Source organism: Triticum dicoccoides, chromosome 2A (genome assembly GCF_002162155.2).
Source record: "Triticum dicoccoides isolate Atlit2015 ecotype Zavitan chromosome 2A, WEW_v2.0, whole genome shotgun sequence".
In the NCBI taxonomy this organism is placed as follows: domain Eukaryota; kingdom Viridiplantae; phylum Streptophyta; class Magnoliopsida; order Poales; family Poaceae; genus Triticum; species Triticum dicoccoides.
Genome location: NC_041382.1, coordinates 710310731 through 710317948, shown reverse-complemented (window position 1 = coordinate 710317948; position 7218 = coordinate 710310731).

Here is a 7218-nt window from a genome sequence, read left to right as displayed (position 1 = left end):
GCTCTCCATGACAAGGAGGGAGTAGTTCTCCCTCGGGACTGAGGGTATGTACCAGTAGCTATGTGTTTGATCTCTCTCTCTCTCTCTCTTGTGTTCTTGAGATGATACGATCTTGATGTATCGCGAGCTTTGCTATTATATTTGGATCCTATGATGTTTCTTCCCCCCTCTTCTCTCTTGTAATGAATCGAGTTTCCCCTTTGAAGTAATCTTATCGGATTGAGTCTTTAAAGACTTGAGAACACTTGATGTATGTCTTGCCGTGGATATTTGTGGTGACAATGGGATACCACGTGCCACTTGATGTACGTTTTGGTGAGCAACTTGCGGGTTTCATGACATTGGGAACCTATGCATAGGGGTTGGCACACGTTTTCGTCGTGATTCTCCGGTAGAAACTTTGTGGCACTCTTTGAGGTTCTTTGTGTTGGTTGAATAGATGAATTGAGATTGTGTGATGCATATAGTATAATCATGCCCACGGATACTTGAGGTGACATTGAAGTATCTAGGTGGCATTAGGGTTTTGGTTGATTTGTATCTTAAGGTGTTATTCTAGTACGAACTCTAGGGCTGTTTGTGACACTTATAGGAATAGCCCAACGGATTGATTGGAAAGAATAACTTTGAGGTGGTTTCGTACCCTACCATAATCTCTTCGTTCGTTCTCCGCTATTAGTGACTTTGGAGTGACTATTTGTTGCATGTTGAGGGATAATTTTATGATCCAATTATGTTAGTATTGTTGAGAGGACTTACACTAGTGAAAGTATGAACCCTAGGCCTTATTTCCTATCATTGCAATACCGTTTACGCTCACTTTTATCATTAGTTACCTTGCTGTTTTTATATTTTCAGATTACAAATACCTTTATCTACCATCCATATTGCACTTGTATCACCATCTCTTTGCCGAACTAGTGCACCTATACAATTTACCATTGTATTGGGTGTGTTGGGGACACAAGAGACTCTTTGTTATTTGGTTGCAGGGTTGCTTGAGAGAGACCATCTTCATCCTACGCCTCCTACGGATTGATAAACATTAGGTCATCCACTTGAGGGAAATTTGCTACTGTCCTACAAACCTCTGCACTTGGAGGCCCAACAACGTCTACAAGAAGAAGGTTGTGTAGTAGACATCACTAGCCCTCCCCCTTTTCCTTCCCTAGGCCTGACCAAACAAGGGAGGGGCGCACCAGCCCCCTTGTGGGCTGGTATGTCCCCTCATTTGCCCCATAAGGCCCATAACTTGCCGGGGGGGTGCCTGGAACCCCTTCCGGTGACCTGATTCCTTTTTGGTACGTTCCGAAACACTTCGGACGTCCAAATATCATCGTTCTATATATGAATCTTTACCTCTCGGTCATTTTGAGACTCCTCGTCATGTCCATGATCTCATCCGGGACTCCGAACAACATTCGGTCACCAAAACATATAACTAATATAACACTATATCGTCAACAAACGTTAGGCGTGCGGACCCTGCGGGTTCGAGAACTATGTAGACTTGACTGAGGCATCTATCCTGTCAATAACCAATAGCGGAACCTGGATGCCCATATTGGCTCCTACATATTCTACGAAGATCTTTATCAGTTGAACCGTTATGACAACATACGTAATTACCTTTGTCCATCGGTATGTTACTTGCCCGAGATTCGATCAGCGATATCTTCATACCTAATTCAATCTCATTACCGGCAAGTCTCTTTACTTGGTCCGTAATACGTCACCTCGTGACTAACTCCTTAGTCATTTCCTTGCAAGCTTATGATATGTATTATCGAGAGGGCCCAGAGATACATCTCCGATACTCGGAGTGATAAATCCTAATCTCGATCTATGACAACTCAACAAACACCTTCAGAGAGACCTGTAGGGCATTTTTATGATCACCCAGTTACGTTGTGACGTTTGATAGCACAAAAGGCATTCTTCCGGTATCCAGGAGTTGCATAATCTCATAATAGAAGGAATATGTATTTGACATGAAGAGAGCAATAGCAATAAAATTGAATGATTATTATGCTAAGTTAACGGATGGGTCTTGTCCATCACATCATTCTCCTAATGATGTAATCCTGCTTTCAAATGACAACATATTTCTATGGTTAGGAAACCTTAACCATCTTTGATCAACGAGCTAGTCTAGTAAAGGCTTACTAGGGACACAGTATTTGTTTATGTATTCACACATGTCTTTAGGTTTCCGATCAATAGAATTCTAGCATGAATAATAAACCTTTATCTTGAATAAGAAAATATAAAATAACAACTTTATTATTGCCTCTAGGGCATATTTTCTTCAGTCTCTCACTTGCACTATAGTCAATAATCTAGTTCACATCGCATTATGATTAACACCCATAGTTCACATCGTCATGTGACTAACACCCAGAGAGTTTACTAGAGTAAATAATATAGTTCACATCGCCATGTGATTAACACCCAAAGAGTACTAAGGTATGATATTGTTTTGCTTGTGAGAGAGATTTAGTCAATGGGTCTGCCACATTCAGATCCGTACGTATTTTGCAAGTTTCTATGTCTACAATGCTCTGCATGGAGCTACTCTAGCTAATTACTCCCACTTTCAATACCTATCCAGATTGAGATTCATAGTCATCCGAATCGGTGTCAAAGCTTGCATCGACGTAACTCTTTACGATAAACTATTTATCACCTCCATAACCGAGAAATATTTCCTTAGTCCTCTAAGGATAATTTTGACCGCTTTCGAGTGATTCACTCCTGGATCACTCTTGTACCTCCTTGCCAAACCCATGGCAAGGCACACAATAGGTCTGGTACACAGCATGGCATACTTTATAGAACCTATGAATAAGGCATAGGGAATGACTTTCATTCTCTCTATATATTCTGCCGTGGTTGGGTTTTGAGTCTAACTCATCTTCACACCTTGTTACACAGGCAAGGACCCTTTCTTTGACTGATCCATTTTGAACTTCTTCAAAACTTTGTCAAGGTATGTGCTTTGTGAAATTCCTATTAAGCGTCTTGATCTATCCCTATAGATCTTGATGCCCAATATATAAGCAGCTACACCGAGGTCTTTCATTGAAAAAATCTTATCCAGATATCCTTTTATGCTATCCAGAAATTCAATATCATTTCCAATCAACAATATGTCATCCACCTATAATATCAGAAATGTTACAGAGCTCCCACTCACTTTCTTGTAATACAGGCTTCACCGTAAGTCTGTATAAAACCATATGCTTTGATCACCTCATCAAAGTGTATATTCCAACTCTGAGATGCTAGCACCAGTCCATAGATGGATCCCTAGAGTTTGGACACTTCATTAGCACCTTTAGGATCGACAAAATCTTCTGGTTGCATCATGTACAACTCTTCTTTAAGAAATCCATTGAGGAATGCAGTTTTGATGTCCATTTGTCAAATTTCATAATTATAAAATACGGCAGTTGCTAACATGATTCGGACTGTCTTAAGCATCGCTACGGGTGAGAAGGTATCATCGTGATCAACCCCTTGAACTTGTCGAAAACCTTTCGCGACAAGTCGAGCTTTGTAAATGGTGACATTACCATCAGCGTATGTCTTCTTCTTGAAGATCCATTTACTCTCAATGGCTTGTCGATCATCGGGCAAGACCACCAAAGTTCACACTTTGTTCTCATACATGGATCCTATCTCAAATTTCATCGCCTCAAGTTATCTATTGGAATCTGGACTCATTATAACTTCTTCATAGTTCGTAGGTTCGCCATGGTCTAGTAACATGACTTCCAGACAAGATTAACGTACCACTCTGGTGCGGAACATGCTCTGTTCAACCTACGAGGTCAAGTAGTAACTTTATTTGAAGTTTCATGATCATCATCTTTAGCTTCCTCGCTAGTTGGTGTAGGCATCACAGAAACGGATTTCTCTAATGTGCTACTTTTCAAATTGAGAGAAGGTATAATTACCTCATCAAGTTCTACTTTCCTCCCACTCACTTCTTTCGAGAGAAACTCCTTATCTAGAAATGTTCCATTCTTGACAACAAAGATCTTGCCTTCGGATCTATGGTACAAGGTGTACCCAATAGTTTCCTTAGGGTATCCTATGAAGACACACTTCTCCAATTTGGATTCGAGCTTATCAGGCTGAAGCATTTTGACAAGTGTCGCAACCCTAAACTTTAAGAAAAAACAGCTTAGGTTTCTTGCCAAACCATAGTTCATACGGTGTCATCTCAACGGAGTTAGATGGTGTCCTATTTAACGTGAATGTGGTTGTCTCTAATGCATAACCCCAAAAGGATAGTGGTAAATTGGTAAGAGACATCATAGAACGCATCATATCCAATAAAGTACGGTTACGAAGTTTGGATACACCATTACGATGTGGTGTTCCGGGTGGCGTGAGTTGTGAAACAATTCCACATTGTTTTAAATGAAGGCCAAACTCGTAACTCAAATATTCGCCTCCATGATCAGATCATAGAAACTTTATTTTCTTGTTACGATGATTCTCCACTTCACTCTGAAATTCTTTGAACTTTTCAAATGTTTCAGACTTGTGTTTCATCAATTAGATATACCCATACCTACTCAAATCATCTGTGAAGGTCAGACAATAACGATACCCGCCGCGTGCTTTAATACTCATCGGACCGCATACACCTGTATGTATTATTTCCAATAGGTCATTAGCTCGCTCCATTATTCCGGAGAACAGAGTTTTAGTCATCTTGCCCATGAGGCATGGTTCACAAATATCAAATGATTCATAATCAAGTGATTCCAAAAGTCCATCTGTATGGAGTTTCTTCATGCGCTTTACATCAATATGACCTAAACAGCAGTGCCACAAGTATGTTGCACACTATCATTATCAATGAAATCTCGGTTTTCCGAAAATTGTTACCGTAAAAACCCTGCTCAAAGTACGCCATTGATGAACAGAAGTTGCAAAAAACATTGTAAGTCACATAGAAACAGTTTATCATGGTCTCATGTAGTTACCCTTAATTTTGGATTTGTGCAATACACTACGTATGTGCTGCTTGTTTTTTAAAGTTGAGATATTATTGCTGGTTTGATTCCCTTGACAATGCCCTGCTATCTGTGGCATAACATTCAAGTACAAATATAGTCCAAAGCTCTGGACTTATCCTATATACCAAAATAGTACATCTCTACTAGAGGAGGGCATTTTGGAGACCGGGCTCCGTGGGCACCTTTATTTAAAATAAAATTCAAACTTCAAACTTTTTGGTTTCAAAAAATTCTATAAAAAACACATCTATACAAGGATGTAATGTGTATATCTGTAAATTTCAGAGTGAAATACCTTGAGTTGCGAGCTGCACAAAAAAATCAGGGACTTTGAAGATGAATAGTCTAGATGCTAAAAAGCCACAGATTTCTCTTTTTGTGTAGCTCTAATTTTAATGTATTTTGACCTAAAAATTAACACACATTTATATTACGTCTCCAGGTATATGTGTATTTATTTAGAATCTTTTGAAACTTAAAAGTTTGAATTTTCAATTTTCCAAATTAAGGCCTTCATGGAGCTCGACCTCCATTTGGCATTTTTGATCTCCACTACTTATATTATCTTAACATGCACACATTCTACCTCATTAAAGGCCCAACACAACATACATGAGAAAAATATTTTCAATTAATTGATCTCATGCACACATCTCATCTCACCACATATATCACCTCATCAAAGGTCCACTCAACATGCATGGAAAAAAGTTTTTCATTATATTATGTCACTTATATTTAAAAAAATTGACTTCGCAATAATAAAATATAATATTTAGTTTTGTTTCAATTCAAATATTATCTATACAACTATGCATGTTTCATACAATCAAATCATTGAAATATATAGCAGTCGATTCCCGCAGCAACGCGTGGGGTATTCTTGTTATCTCAGCATGCGTGCTTCCACACCATCAAAATTGTTGTAGCTGTTAGATTTGCTAGCTCAGTCCATTAGCATCCATCTGATGCATGCATGAGAATCCTCTACCTTGCAACGTGCATTAGTGCATTCTAAGTGGGCTTTAGATCATATTATTTTCACAGCAGTATGCATAAGGAAAAGTTTCACGACAACATACAACCATGCATAGGAAAAAAAACGTCTCGACATGCCAGCATGCATGAGAATTTTCATTCTATTTTGCTAGGTATTTACAACTTACAATAAATAAAATACAATAAATCATATGTATTTTCAGTTTTAATTATCATATTCCTACTTGAAATATTCATGTCCCTTACAGTCAAATCGCATTTAAGTGTATTACAAAACATTTTTCGCACAACGTGCGGGCTGACATCAACTTCTTGTAAGTGAACATGCTCTGGACTTGGGAGTTTGTGATTAGTTAAGAGTGACGAAGTTGTACGAAGATGATGCAACCTGCCGACATGTACTACCTCATTTTCGGTTTATAGGGCTTAATTCAAAAATCTCACCAAAAGATAGATAGTGAGTATATCTGAGAAGGCGAACACTGCGAAGAAAGTAGCATTTATACATGTAGCACATCAAGGATCGAAAAATACAGGAAAGCGGACCGAAAAGAATTACAGACGAGGATAGTTGATACAGACGCCCATTAAAAGGAACATGGACATCAGCGAAACGCCGGTGTTTGCCTTCCGGGCGATGTTAAGCTACAGCCTTGAAGTCTAAAGTCACGAGGTGAGCTTCATCTTGTAAGCCAGAACATGAACTAGAGGTGATCATGGGTGAGCAGGGATCCCGGGAATGGCAGGAAGCGCCACCAGCGGGCCGTTAGTGGTGCTGGTACCGGTAACGGTTCCCACAGGCGGCAGGTCAGGCAACCCCAAAATCTTCTCCTCGCCAACGCCGCCACCGGCGGCACCGGCACCGCGTGCCGTTGCCAGTGCCTGGTCCTTCTGGTTCAGCTCCCTCCCGTCGCAGTACGCGAGCGCCACCAGTAGCAGGAGCGCGACGGCGATGCACTTTGCCATATTGCTAGCTGGGAGGCTCCGGTATACTACTGAGGAGGTAAGTCTAGCTTGTGCGGCTGTGTTTGAGTGATAGTGTTGCGTGGCTGTGTTTGAGTGAACTTGGGATTAGCATCGTCTACTCTGCTTCTTATAGGCGCGTTGCACGGGGTGGCGGGGGTGGCGGGGTGGCCGTGCGTCGTTGGCGCAGGAGATTAGGATAGAATGGGGGAGGGTAGAGGTG